Source organism: Palaemon carinicauda, unplaced genomic scaffold (assembly GCF_036898095.1).
Source record: "Palaemon carinicauda isolate YSFRI2023 unplaced genomic scaffold, ASM3689809v2 scaffold46, whole genome shotgun sequence".
NCBI lineage: Eukaryota > Metazoa > Arthropoda > Malacostraca > Decapoda > Palaemonidae > Palaemon > Palaemon carinicauda.
Window position 1 is genome coordinate 303468 of NW_027171717.1, and position 16060 is coordinate 319527.

Sequence of the window (16060 nt, forward strand, 5' to 3'; positions counted from 1 at the left end):
ATTGTACTCCTTTTCAGTTGAGGCATAAACTCTCTGAGCAAAAGCTCGAAGCTGAGTGTAGCTGTTCCAGGTCAAATCTGATCCGTTACCCTTCCAAAGGTGATAGGCCTCCTGCTTCTCCAAATAAGCAGTCTACATTCATCATTGAACCACGGTTTGTCCTTCACTCGGTACCTTAGCACATGAGAAGGGATACGCCTATCAATTATTTTGACTAGATTCTCATTCAAAGGGACAAGAGGATCTACACTACTATATAATTCTGACCAATTCAATCACAAAAGATCATGAAAAGTCCCATTCCAGTCTGCTTGGGATTTTATATAAGTTTTATAAGAGTATGATATATCAGGGACAGGCCGCATGATCAGATGTCCCAACTGGAGAACCTACCTTACTAGTTATTATGCCAGGGGAGTCAGTGTATAGGAGGTCCAAGCAATTACCAGACTTGTGAGTAGCTTCATTTATGATTTGCTCACAGCCTGATTCCGAGGCAAAGTCTAAAGCTCTTAAGCCAAGGCGATTGGTAGGAGAGATAGAACTTAACCACTCCCTATGGTGAGCATTAAAATCACCAACAGAGACAAAAGAAGCCTTTCTATCATCTTCTTGTATCTTAGCCATAATGGTAAGAATACAATCGAAGATAGAATCATCCATGCCTGGATTCCGGTAAATGGAACACAAAAAAAAGTTGTTATGCCTGCCACAAACTTTTATTACCTGAATCTCATGACATCCACATTGATAGCAGGACTTATGAGTTGCAGGGTACTTGGTCCTAATATACATCACTATTCCCCTGGCCCTAGGGATGGCATCACGTTTCAACATTATTGGCTTCTTTAAAACCATTTATAAGGAGCTCAGAGGAGTGCCTCATATTAGAAACCAAATTCTGAGCACAAAAGAATATCATACTGTCTGGATGCAACTGTAAGGTCTTGGATATTTGCATGAAGACCACGAATATGGCAGTACAGAAGACGACATTGACGAAATCTAGGACGTACTGGTCCCGGATTTCGCTCAATATCTCAAGACAGCATAAGAATTAATAGAAATAAAAAAGAGACATCATACTTAAAAACTAGACTAACAAGAATTATAACAAAAACAATATGTACAAAATTATAAAAAAAAAGTGATTGACGAAACCCATAGATTATAGTAAAAATTCGGAAAAACTGTTCAACATGGAGGAGCCGATACACAATGCAAGGCTAAATACCCTCCAGGATAGCCACTTCAACTAAAGGGAGGACAGTAAGGATGGTTTTGGGAAGAAAAAGAATCAGAAAAGGAAAAGACAATCTCTTGATAAACCACTAGGCATCCATGGCCCTTCTATTAAACCTGCCCAACACACCATTTCAAAAAATACAAGAGGAAGAAAAAAAAAATAAGATAGAATAGTATGCCCGAGTGTACCCTCAAGCAAGAGAACTCTAACCAAAGACAGTGGAAGACCATGGTACAGAGGCTATGGCACTACCAAGACTAGAGGGTAGGATGAAGAAAAGAATAAGAGCCAGTCAAGTCTTTTCATTCACGCAGACTAAAACCGGGTAATAGTGCCCTCAACCTTCTGCTACTTGTCCAATAAGGAGCTTGAGGTATACAACCAGCTGTTGTGCAGCCACCACCGGACCGATAGAGATCGTATCAAGTCCCTGTTGGTTACGTCTTGCTGGAGAAAGGTTGTGAAAGTCACCTGGAACATTCACATCCTTTTTTGTAAAACCTGCGTCACAGAGTAATCTGTTAAGTACCAGGGTCATAGTTATGCTCCTGACACCGAGTCGTCATTTCAAGATTATGTTTCGGTGATCCTTCTCTAGTCTCTTCCAGTGCTGACAAGAGAAGGGACCCGTGCAGGCTGTTGCCGTTTTCTTTAGGTAAATTCTCATACCTTACCCTGGGTACAGTAACGGATGATCTGGATCGTCCAACCCGAGTTGAGACTTGTGTAGGATCCGTCACCTCTGGAGACTGTGTCTGGCGACATACTCAGGGACGAAACTGAACATTGTCTTTAGCCCTTCCCAATAATGGGCGATGTCGAAAGAGACCATGAAGCTCCTCGACTCGTATGGTTGCTGTCCGAGTGTATAGGAACATTGTGTTCTTAAATCAGGAGAAAACTTGTTGCCTGGTGAAGTGTCCCTTTAGGGATCGGAGATATGAACCATGTTCCGAGAGGAAGGTTTCAATTCTGACTGGGGAAAGGCAAGTTGTAAGTCCGTATGAGTTAGGAAAAGTCTACCAATGAGAGGGTGTCCCTTTCTTTCAGTTTGAAGATGAAGGATCAAGTTTGAGTGATCATCTTTACCTGTCGGAACTGAATAGGGGGTCTTTTCCTCTTGTATATACTCGAGGATTTGCTATTACTGGAATCAAGGTATCGAGTGGAGAGAGACACTTTCACATGACACCAACCACACAAGACGTTATACTGCCTGGTAGACTGAAGCTGAGGAATTCCTCAGATATCTAGACAACCTTTTCGCAAAGAAGTATTGGGTAGTCTTCAGGCGTACAATCATAGCAAAGCTATAGCTTGTGGTAGGTGTCAAAGTGGGTTGTCTGTGATGTAGAGAGGGTTCTCTTGGAGACTATCAAGAGCTGCAAAAGGTTTGGAGACCGTTCTGCATAATGCCATAGCGGAGCTGGGAGAGGCCTTGAGAGGTTGACCAATGTTCTAGCCTTCTTGAGAGCCCTTCTCCAGATAAAACATGGACAAGACGTAAACGTCATTGTTGTACCCACCGTTGTTGCCAGAGAGCCTTGGGGTCTAAGGCTGGTGAGCAATAGCAGTTCGAGATTCAGGAGCGTTGCTAACAGACCCCTAATTAGAGGACCTTGTAAAGTCGGGACTTTGTTGGCTACATGGCGATCCAAAGTCCATCTGGTATACCTTATCTGAGATGCTGTGCACAGATTGTCGGCGAGCACGTTCTTCCAGCCTGGAATGAAGCAGGGTGATAGTGGTACCGAATGGACTTTGGCCCATCTTAGTGTTTATACTATTAGATGAGAAGAGGCTACGAGCTTGTCGATGTGAGTCTCTATGTGGTGTGTGGTGTGTCGTCCATCACATCACTGAGTGGTCTGTTAGGAACCGATAAGGCTGCTGAAGGACCGGAAAGTTGGCCTTCATCTCTCAAGAGATTTAAGTGAAGGTACTTTTGGGCTTTGTCTAGAGGGCTGAGGTTGTGTGGTGCAGCAATATGGTCGTTCCTTTCTTCTTTTTCCCGATTCAAGTCTCTTGGAATGGAAGTCGTTCTCGTTTCGAGAAGGTTTTGTGGAGATTGGTGTCTAGAATCATTCCCAGATACACCAGTCTCCTGGGAGGGAAGTAGGGAAGACTTCCGTAGGTTTAACCTGATCACGGGATCTTGGTGAAAAGACTTCATAAGTTCCAGTATTAATGCAAGGTTGCCACTGAGTCTGCTATGGTCAGTCAGTCGTCCCGAGAGAGAGGAGACAGAAGCCGATCCTGTGAGACCAGGATGTGTGTAATGGAAAGACCGAAGCACAGTGCCCTAAACTGGTGTTTCTTGTTGGTCTGGACTGAATCTTCCAACCTTCCTAGATGGATGGTTTGGACCTGGGAGTAAGTGTCCTGAGGTCTTAGCCCTTGTTCAAAATCCAACATGGTGCGGACATCAACCCAAAGAGACAGCTCCTGGCTGATCCTTTTCCATGGAAGATTGTCGACGCTGGAGTCTTGACTTGTGTTGCAAAGGATCAGGCGCGATACCCAGTGTAAGAATTTTTCTCTTAGAGAGCATTTCTTTAACTAACAGAAGGAAGGCAACGCTTAGCCTTACCATGCGCCCTGATGGGATTAATGCTTTTCCTTAGAATAGAATCAATCTGGCAAATGTTAATCAATGGTTAACTGTTGAGTATCGTGGTTACTGGGCAGTTGGAGAGTGCTCGCAAGTAGTTCCCTGTCGGCAAGCCGTTGATGAGGGTTGTCGAACTTTTGCCGATCACTTTAGTGTGATGGCGAACGGCCAGTAGCGAGAAGTATGTTGTATACCTTCTGATCTAGGAACTACAGGAAGTGGTTGACTAGTAAGTTCGAGTCACGAACTGCTGGCAAATTGCCGATGACCGATGAATCGGTGGTCTGTGAGCCGATGGTGAGTTCAAGATCAGCAAGCTGATTAAGGTTACCCTCAGTTGGTCAGAGATGAGCAAGCTGAAGATGGGCTGGTCAGAGACCAGCGAGCTGAGTTCAATGATTGAAGAAAGATGATCTGCCCATCAGTGATCTAGTGATCAGTAAGCTGATGACTGGTTATTGACTAGCAATCGGTGATTGGAAGTCATTGGAGGGACTAGAGGTCAAAAGATCAGCATTGAGCTAGCAATTGGCGATCTGGTGATCGGCGAACTAGCGATCAGTAAACTGTGAACTAGCCATCAGCAAACAGTAATCTAGAGATCAGTCTGTTGATGCTTTCCTGTTTGCTGATGGTGGTCTGTCAAGGAAAAAGAAACTTCAGAAGAGACAGGGACCAAGGATTCTCTGTTTCGATTCCCCATGTAGGATGGAATCTTCGGGATCTTGAATCCTTCTGTGAAGCCTTATTCCTCTTTTCCCGGTGGCAATGTTTATGTGTTTGCGGGGATGAATGGGGCAATGGTGACCTGTCCAAAAAGTTTTATTCCTTTTTACTGACTATTGCGCGAGTGTGTAGCAGAGTACTGGAGCGATGGTACACAGGATGATGCTGGTGCTTAATATCTGCCTGGAGAGTAGGCAAGCACTGGCTCTTGGGCAAGAGCTGGTGCATTGAATTTGCGAACCTTAACTCTTTGGCAAGACCTGGTGCATTTGATTCGGGTCCGTAACTGCGCAGGAAAGTGAGGAAGAGCGCTGACACACAGTAAGGCACTGTGTAGTTTTGTGCATTCTCCTTGGAATGCGTCGAAGTGTGTGACTAGTTGCGCAAGGGCGGGTGCATTGGCATGTGCGTGAGAAGACTACATGGAGACTGTTGGCACACGCGAGCGGAGGGCCATTGGCGCCCGCGCGCAGAAGACCATCGGCGTGCGCGGAAGGCTGCGTGCGTGCACGGAGGCCATCGGCACGTAAGGGCGTTGGCGCTCATGCGCGCTAGACTTTTAGTGAGCTCACGTGCGCGCAAGTCTGTTGGCGCGTGCAGGAGACCATTGGCCCCGTGCGCGGAACTGTTGCCACGTGCGTGCAAGACTATTGCCGCATGTGATACTATTGGCACGCGCGCAAGAGCATTGGCGCTTGCGCGGAGAATCATCGGCGCGTGTGCCAGAGACCATCGATGCCCGTGCGCGGAAGATCGTCGGTGCGCGCGTGCAAGAACATTGGCGCTAAAGCGCGCGGGAGACCATCGGTGCCCGCGCGTGGAAGATCGTCAGCCTGCGCAAGCAGAAGACTGTTGGCATGCGCGCAAGAGCAGTGGCGCTCGCGCGCAAGGAAAATCGTCGGCGCAAGCGCGCGCGGAAAATCATCGGGGCGCGCGCGGGAGACCATCGCCGCCCGCGAGCAGTAGATCGTGAGCGCGAGACTATTGGCACGCGCGCACAACACTACTGGCGCGCGCACAACACTATTGGCGAGCGCACGGGAGACCATCGGCACCCACATGCGGAAGATCGTCGGCGCTTGCGCGCGCAAGACTGTCGTACAGTGCGCGCGCGAAGGTAGCGCTAGTAGGTTGGCAGGACAGCACGTAGTGCGACCAGTGGCAGGACAATCAGGAACTGGGATGTGCCCTTTAAAAAGGGAGAGCATCCACCGATGGGGACCTTAAACAGGTCTGCGTTAGAGTCCAGGATCGAAGTCCAAAGGACTATGTTGCAGCGCAAGGTTGCGCTGGTAGATCGGTAGGTCAGCTGGCAGGACAATCAAAGGCTGATACGTCTGCTTGGCTGATGTCTCTTGGCCTCTGAAGAGAGGTGTCTCTAGAAGAGATTGGCCTCCCTCGCTGAACGAGAGAGGTGAATGACTTCGTAGAGAGAACATAGAAGAGACTAGAAGAACGCCCATTGAGGGCCGGTGGATCAGCAAGCTGACCTTTAACAGTAGCGATCCTCCGAAGAGGAGTCTCTATGAGTGGCCTCTCTCGCGAACGAGGGAGGTGAACACTTTGTTGAAGAGAATTGAAGACACCCATGAGGGCCGGTGGATCAGCAAGCTGACCTTTAATAGTAGCGATCCTCTGAAGAGGAGTCTCTATGAGTGGCCTCTCTCGTGAATGAGAGATGTGAACACTTCGTAGAAGAGACTAGAAGAACGCCCATTGAGGGCCGGTGGATCAGCAAGCTGACCTTTAACAGTAGCGATCCTCCGAAGAGGAGTCTCTATGAGTGGCCTCTCTCGCAAACGAGGGAGGTGAACACTTTGTTGAAGAGAATTGAAGACACCCATGAGGGCCGGTGAATCAGCAAGCTTACCTTTAACAGTAGCAATCCTCTGAAGAGGAGTCTCTATGAGTGGCCTCTCTCGTGAATGAGAGATGTGAACACTTCGTAGAAGAGACTAGAAGAACGCCCATTGAGGGCCGGTGGATCAGCAAGCTGACCTTTAACAGTAGCGATCCTCCGAAGAGGAATCTCTATGAGTGGCCTCTCCCGCGAACGAGGGAGGTGTACACTTTGTTGAAGAGACTTGCCAAGATTGTGCTCCACCCCTGAAGGAAGAGAAACTCAACGAGGAGGGAGAGAAGTCTAGGCGAAGGCAGCAACAGCAGTCGGAGATGATGAATTTATTAAGATGTGGGAAGTTCTCCCCCTGAAGGGAGAAACAACCTCACACCTGGGGAGGAAACTTCCCTCGGAAGGGAAGTTGTCCAACCCCTAGAGGCCAACCTCCTTTATTGTTCTAAGATAATCTGAAGTGCTGGTCATGTTGTCACGGGAGTACTTCTAAGAGAAGTGAGGACGCCTATGACGATGTCCTCTGAGGGACGTCATTGACAGCAGATTCCCCAGGCATGAACAGAACAATGCTTCGTTGGCACTCTTAGTCAAACGAAGAGAAACTGCATAGTTAACTGAGGAAAAAGAAATACAAATTCTTAACAGAAATTCCCTAGGGAGGAACCCCGAGGGAACAACATAAAAATTATATATTGTGCCCTTCCTTCCCCAGTCGCCATCCACGGGAGAAGTGGGAGGGGCGGGAACACTGTAATAAAACAGAATTATAACCATTTAAATCAGCTAAGAAAAAACACTAATAGTGAGAACTACTGATCCTCTAAAGGGAAGTGTTCCCCACGGAGAAAGCTGAAAAGTTGAAATACAATATTAATTTCACTTAAAGATAATTGAGACAAACAATCGGAAGAGCAGCCTAACCCACGCACGGAAAGGAAGGAGTTTCCCCAATAGTATGCTGTTGTTGTAAAGGTGAACAACCTCGAGAAGAGAAAGGCCGTAGTCAAACTTTGAGAGGACAACTTCCCTTCGCTCAAAAATCTATGATTTCCGTAGGAAAAAAGGAAAGGCGAAGGCACAGTTGAATGAAGAGAGTCCAGGCCATGACAATTCCCCTGCGGCGGCCGAATCAATGGATATAAGCCGACGTGAAGACCGATGGACCAGAGAGGGAAAGGTCGTTCCCCACGAAGTGGAACTGTGCTGGCCTTGCTACTACGCAAGTGTCATCGTATATGTATCACACACACAGCAAAAACACTGAAAAGGAAATTACCACATTTCTACACACATATATATACATAAACATTAAGAATGTTTTCATATATAAAGTATAAGAAAAGTAAGTTAAAAGACAAAAATTAATAGCAGTCCAGAATAGGCGAGGAGGGAGAGAGGAAACAACCGCTCTCGATCCAAGCTAAAAGTAAAGTGACTAAATCACAGGTGTGTGAACGGGAGTGGTAGCAAGCTACCCCCCACTACCCCCGCTAACTAGTGGTGTGGGTAGTTGACCCTCGCTAGATTTTAATGGCTCGTCATTTCAGCTCTGCCTAAAGTATAACCCCTAATAAATAGCGTGGTTTGTATTCCAGTTACGGAACAACTTCTGTTTCACAAAAGGAATAATGCTGCTGCCCAGTCTCTTGTGGAACTGTTCAACTGCAACTGATTAAAGGCTGTAGACGTCATACTTGGCTCCCGATCTGATATATTATATACAATGATACAAACGAGTTTATGTTTGTTAATTTTCTTTATCCTTATCTATGATTTACTCAAGTTACTCCTCTCTCTCATTTTTTTCTACCCATTCTACAATACATTACCGGTTCAAATACACCATACAAGAGAGGGAAAGTGGCTTTCTTAGGGACTGAGTGATCCTCCCATGCCACACGAGGAACAATGAAGGTTGCTGCGTAAGCTCACCCTAACATGGCCTACAATACTGCTGCGTTAACCATTATCTGAAAACTGGGCAACAGCTGTAACTGTTGTACCAGGCTCACCATATCCTTAACTGAACCCTTTATTACTGGCAAGCTGGTGGGGTCTGTCACTCCCTCCCTAAATTGAATAGCTACCAGTATATCTCAAGAAACTTTTTGTGAAATGCATACTACGAGCCTTATACTATTACTTCCTCTTCTGAGAAGTGTTCAAAGAAGAGAATATGAGAAAAAATGGAGTACGTAATCTTGCATCTTTATCCCCATCAAGCCTTTCTTTCCTGTTACCATGTGTGAATTAGGTGGTTTCTGAATAATAAGGAAGCAGTATGCTACAACCATAAGTATGTTGATACAACAAAGTAAGATTTCGATGATCAGTATTTCCAGGTATTGTGTCCTTTGTTTTTGCCTGTGATTAATTACATGTGAATGTTGTATGAAAAAGTACTTGCTCAACTTAAAGGGTTAACAATGTGTCCTCCATCCCAGAAATGACATTGTAAATCAGACGAGTGAGGACTGGAGAACAACCATACCTACACTTTCAGAATGATAATGCAAGACTGTTCCCATTGTAAACATGTCCACATGGAATCTTGAAGGTAAGACTGGAATAGATTTGGAATGAAGAGTTGGTAAGGGAAATGGTGCTAAACCAAAGAGTATGTCCTATGCTGTTGCTAACTAACCACCCCTACTGATAAATGGAGAGAAATGACCACCTGAACCAACCCTGCTCATTTCTAACCATTATCATCGCTGCTAGTCATTGGTTTTGGACATTTCCCTACCTGAACCTCGGTATCCCACAAGGGTCACCCATAATTGTCTTCACATAATGGGGTCTAAACACTATGGATCACTGGTAGAATTTTCACCCCAGAATCTCGACGTGTAGAATCGTCACTCCAGAAAATCTCACCTGTGGAATCATCAGCCCAGGTATCTGACTTATATATTTACCTGTAGAATCATCACCATGTTTATAACTTGTAGAAATATAACAAATTATGAAATTCTGAAAATATCTATACATTTCCATCGCTGGTGATTATGTGAGTTGACAATACTGAAATATTGGGCTTCGATCCCGAATACAGTTCTAAAGATTTTTCCTCCACCGTGGCTTGCTATGCTCGCAAAATTAACATTACATTACTGATCCTATGTTCTGGTAAGCAGTACAAGTTTAGCTGCACTCTCAAGCTCAGTGGGTCATTACATATAATGTAGAAATTTAAAGGTACTGTAGTTGAGAAAACTCAATTAATAGGATCATCACTATAGAATCGCCACCTGTAGAATCGTCACCCCAGGGCATCTCACCTGTAGAATCGTCATTCTGAAGGACCTTGTGATGACAATTTTACAAGTGATCCAAAATGGTTAAAATACGATACATAAATTACTAGCGAAACTGGAATTCGCTGTAAGAAATGGACAAGCCCTGGCTAGTTTGGCAATTTCCTCTCTATGTTTAAAGGAAGCTGGGGAATAATAACTTGTGTATCGGTCGATTCAAATATGAAGCCTTTCTCACTCTTAACTCTATTGCTTGTTTACATTTGGGAGACTGATGGGGATTTAATGGCATTGCTCGAGTTTGCTTTTGCAAGTTTTATATTTGTGCACAAGTTCCCGGATGTGGTTCAACAACAACCAATTTTTTTTTTTCATCCTCCCCCTCAGTTTTAACTTCATCCCCATCACAAAGATGTCTCCAGGAAGGAAGTACAATCTATTCTGAAATTTGGTGTAATTTAAGCTATGTCGGTTATCGATTTTGATAAAAACACACTGTTAAGTGTATAGCTATCGTTGCTCATGTTATAGTAAAAGATAATACCAAATTAGTGACCCACATGGCTGATGAACATGGCACATCCATGTACCAGTGCCAGAATATAGGAACAGTGAGATTTTGTTTATTTGCAAACGAAGTGAGCTATGTGGATTAAAATCCATTAGAATGCAGTGAATCAGAGAATTGTGACATTTTAATTCTTAGCCACTTACATGAACCATATATTTTTCCAACCGGTTATCTTGTGATTATTTTGCATTTCTGACTAATATTGCTGCAAATAAACTGTTTTTGGCATTCCCTATCCCCAAAAACAACCGATATCCCACTGTTGTCTCCCATAATTGTCTTTATTTAAAGGGGTCCAAAAACTCATAAAAGCATAAAACACAAAAGTAGTTGAAATAAATGGTAAATATATAATACTAGGTTCTAGCCAGATACATGAACTATATATTTTTCCTACTGGCTATATTGTGTTTTATGCATTTCTTACCATGATTACTGTATTGGGGAAAACCACCCGTTCATGAGTTTTTGGGCCCCATTATATAAAGACAATTAAGGGGGACCCCAGTAGGAAATCAGTTTTTTGGGGGGTGGAGAAAGGCCAAAAAAGTAATTTGCAACACTAATAATGGTCAGAAATGCATTACAAACACTAGATAACTAGTTGGAAAAATATATAGTCCCTGTAAATGGCTGGAAATTAAAGTATTATAATTATCTAGGATTCACTTCACGTCCTTCTAATGGTTTTTGCTCAGCCGTGCCATCACTTTGCTCGCGAAAAAAGAAAATCTGCAACCTCCATATATACTGGCAAGCAATATGTTGAGCTGTGTTCACAATCCCTGTGGCTCATTATTTCGGGGTTATTTATTTTACTTTCACATGGGTAACAATAGCTATACACTGAGCGGAGAGCATTTCTATCCTAATTAATTGCTGGCATAGATGAAATTACACTAAATTTCTAAATAAATTGTACTTCCCTTAAGTTCACTCTTGGAGACATCTTTATGTAATGGTGGTTTAACTCAAACTGAAGGGGAGGGTAAAAAAAAAAATGGCTATTGTAGAACATCATCCAGGAACTTTTTCATAAATATTTGGAGGCCCCTAATTGATTAATAAAAGCTAGGTAATGATTACATCATACAAAATTCACTAAGCTGGGGAAAGATAGACTTCACATTTTAATCGACCAAGTTATTATGAGCCAGCCCCCATTAAGCATATAGAGAAAAAAAAACTAGTCAGCACTCGTCCATTTCTTATGGAAAATTTCTGTTTTACTGGTAATTAGAAGCATCATATATTTGCCAAATAAATTGGTCATGTATTTGGCTAGGAATTAAAGTATCATACATTTATCCAAATGGGATCTTTATTTCGGCCACAAATAATTAAATTTAGAGATATGGGAGCCTTCTAGGAGAATAGAGAAAATATGTAAATTGAGATTAGCTGTAACAAACAAACGCTACCTAACCTATCCGAAGAGAAAACATACATATTATGAGAAACCTTCTAACCTAAAAAATCTCATCTAACCTAACCTAGACAAAAACGTGAGTATTTGTTTACAAGACCACACTCTCCATTTGCTCCAAAACTATGCAGTCCTGCAGCTCTCCTCTTCTTGTACAGTAATTAGGAGGTTCTTTAAATGCTTGAAACGCAAAAAATGGGTAGATATGTTGAGCAACGTTGGTAGAAGCTATAAAAAAAAGAAAAAAAAAACTAGCTTGGTTTCCTCACTAAACAACCTAGAACTGGCATCAACATAGTCAACCCAACAGAAGTTCATGATGCCAGAGTACATAAACAAGAATTTGTTATACCAGCGTACATATGATATATATTCAAAATGTATACTGAGTTAAAAATGCAGTAATTACTCAAAAGTAACCATGAAATGTAAATTCACAAAGTGACTTTTTTTTGTGTAATTACTCAATTTTTAATTTGGTAAATATTTTGAATATACAGTATATCAAATGTACTCTGGCATCACGAACTTCTGTTTATGCACGATGGCATCACAAACTTCTGTTTGGGATATGTTGATGTCGGTTCCAGGTAGTTTAGTGAGGAAACCAAGCTATTTTTTTTTATAACCCCTCCCCTCCTTGATCAACATATGTTAACATTTTTTTTTTTTACTTTCCCGGCATTTGAAGAACCCCCTAAATACTGTACAAGAAGAGGAGAGCTGCGGGACTGCATAATTTGGGAGTAAATGGAGAGCATGGTCTTGTATACGAATTATTTTTATTATTATTACTATCCAAGCCACAACCCTAGTTGGAAAAACGGGATGCTACAAGCCCAGGGGCTCCAATAGGGAAAAATAGCTAAGTGAGGAAAGGGAATAAGGAAACAAATAAATGAAGAGAACAAATTAACAATAAATCATTCTAAAAAAATTAACAACGTCACAACAGATATGTCATATATAAACTATTAACAACGTCAAACACAAATATGTCATATATAAGCTATAAAAACTCATGTCCACCTGGTCAACAAAAAAGCATTTCCTCCAACTTTGAACTTTTGAAGTTCTACTGATTCAACTACCCGATTAGGAAGATCATTCCACAACTTGGTAACAGCTGGAATAAAACTTCTAGAGTACTGCGTAGTATTGAGCCTTATGATGGAGAAACTGTCTGACCAAATTACACCCACCTAACCTAAGGATTGGGCCTACTTAATTTTGCCCTTTGTCCCCTTACCTCAAATAGAAAGATGAAAAACTACTCCACAAAGCAAAATACAACTTTTGGTTAGCCATTTTATTTACAGACGACTGTAATGTACACGAAAACGTCCAATATCCAAACATAAATATCAGAATCAACTACTGCAGGTCTGAACAACGAATTCAGAGGGCGTCAACTGACCACTTAAAATCATTAGAAGAATGGAAGACAAAATTGCTGTTAATTTGATAATCTTGAAAGAAACTAACCAATCATCTTTCGGCATTTTTACCGTACCCATAATTCATAACCAAAGACAAAGACAATCGGGCATTTTTACCCACATTGCATTGACAAAAACAAAATACCATCGGGAAATCAACTAAAATAACAACGTCGTAACTACATCCGTGAGATATGAATAAGGAGCAATATTCATCAGCAAATATTTCAAGGAATACTATATTCGTAACCCTTAATTTGTGAAATTATTATTATTATTATTATTATTATTATTATTATTATTATTATTATTATTATTATTATTATTATTATTATTATTATTATTATTATTATTATTATTAGCCAAGCTGCAATCCTAGTTGGAAAAGCAAGATGCTATGAGCCCAAGGGCTCCAACAGGGAGAAATAACCCAGTGATGAAAGGAAACTTTCTAGTCAGTGAGGTTTTCCAAAGCTTGAACAGCAAGAATTTCTTCATAAAATAGTGTGTGTTTCAGTGGTTTGTTGCCTTTTCGTTGGCACTGGAGACCTTCAAGTGACAGAGGTAGTCTATTCCATTCTATATCCATTGTTTGGAAGATTTACTTATGATTTCGAGAAGCGGTGTTCTCTCTCTCTCTCTCTCTCTCTCTCTCTCTCTCTCTCTCTCTCTCTCTCTCTCTCTCTCTCTCTCTCTCTCTCTCTCTCTCTTATTATTTCCTTTTTCAGTGCTACATTATTAGATATGACAGTCACTGGCTTATGCAATTTCTAGGTGTTTTAACTTCATAATATTTCACACTTCTTTGAATTTTTAGTGTGTTTAATTATCGCCAAACTAGCTATTTTTTTTTTTTTACTTTTTATCATCATTATGACAAGATAAAATAGTATATTATACCCAATCTTACAAATCAGGTGATATCCTACTGTATAAAACCAAAAACAAGGGTACTGTATCTTTTTAATGTCTTCAACTGGCTTCGAGTAGAGTCCTTTTGCTTGAGGGTACACTGTTCTATCTTATTTTTTAAAGAAGTTTTTACAGTTTATATATGAAAGATCTAATCTATTGTTGTTACTCTTCTTAAAATATTTTTCTTTGATTGTATATTACTTCTCTTGTGGTTTATTTATTTCCATGTTTCCTTTCCTCACTGGGCTATTTTTCCTTGTTAGAACCCTTGGGCTTATTGCTTCTTGATTTTCCAATTAGGGCTATGGCTTACCTTGTAATAATAATAATAATAATAATAATAATATTAATAATAATAATAATAATAATAATAATGTGGATTATTTCAGCCTATGAATCTGGAAACCCATAGTGCATCGATTTATGTAATATTTATCCTATTACTTAGTATAAATATTTTTCATACACACATCGATGTTTTTCCGAGGTTCATATCTATAATCAAATATCTAGTTTGTTAAATTAACTTATATGGTTTTGACTGCTCGGGTACAATAGTAAGTAATAATAGTTTAGGAAATAGTTAGTAAATATGACTTATTTTGCATCCCATTATTAAAAATAGCTTCGCTGTAATCTTAGAAACGGGTGACAAAATAGTTTTCTATTAATACTTTAGGAATCTAGGTGACCTACTTAAGAGCAAATTATATGCTAAAAATGTACTCTCTCTCTCTCTCTCTCTCTCTCTCTCTCTCTCTCTCTCTCTCTCTCTCTCTCTCTCTCTCTCTCTCTCTCTCTCTCTCTCTCGTTATAGCATTTCTCTAATCATGTAAAAAGTTCTCGCACGAACAAGAATCTGACAACTTTTTTATTGAATCTAGTGGAAACGAGAAAAAAGATGGAGGAAACATGGAACTTCAAACTTTTGGTTTCATGGATTACCTGCATTAACGATAATGTTCTCTTTTATTATAGTTCTCTATCTCTCTCTCTCTCTCTCTCTCTCTCTCTCTCTCTCTCTCTCTCTCTCTCTCTCTCTCTCTCTCTCTCTCTCTCTCTAGTGTTCTGTATGCCGGTGAGTGAATACACTTGTGCGACCCTATACATATCCTGATTTAACGCGGATAACAAAAGGCTATCGAGTGCAATATAGCTACAAGTTTTCGTGAATAGTCGGTGATTAGTTTGAGGTCAGAAAAGTGGGATAAAACGTCGGCATAGGATAGTTATCTTGTGAATTACTAAAAATCTGATCAAGATGGCGCTCTATAATACAGGCAAAGCTTGGAGGGACATTGCTGCAGTCAGCAAAAGTAAATTCCATGAATTGGCAAAACAAGAACTCGACCGTCTGATAACAGAGGTCATTAGTAACTCCAACCAGTGTGACGGAAAAATATTCACAGACATATTGAAACAATATGATCCAACAAACTGGAGCAAATCTGCGGAAAACATCAGCAAAATAATAGAAGAAATTCCAAAGAAGATACAAGTGATGAAAAGACTTATAAAGAAAGTTTACATCAATCAACACATTCCATCAAAGAACAAAAAGAAGTCCAATATGGTGAATATGCTGATCGATGCATTGGGAAAAAGAATACCAAAAAGGTGCAATACATGTAAGATATGGTATTCCATTAATAATCCTCAACAACTGATTAGGAAATGCGATGCCTGCCATGCTCCAACACACCCTACATGTGCAATAGAGACACAAAGGTATTCTGCTCAACATGCTTAGTCTGGATAGAAAATATAATTAAGTCAGGACTAAATCTGCAAATAGTTGAAGAAGAAGAAGAAGAAGAAGAAGAAGAAGAAGAAGAAGAAGAAGAAGAAGAAGAAGAAGAAGAAGAAGAAGAAGAAGGGAAAAATGAACCGGATATGTGTAAGGATGCAGAGGAAATCATTGATGTAACTCATGATGCCATCCAACAACATACTTGCGAAGAAATAAATTATCAGATGGAAACAAATAATAGACTCAAGAGACTCTACCCAGACC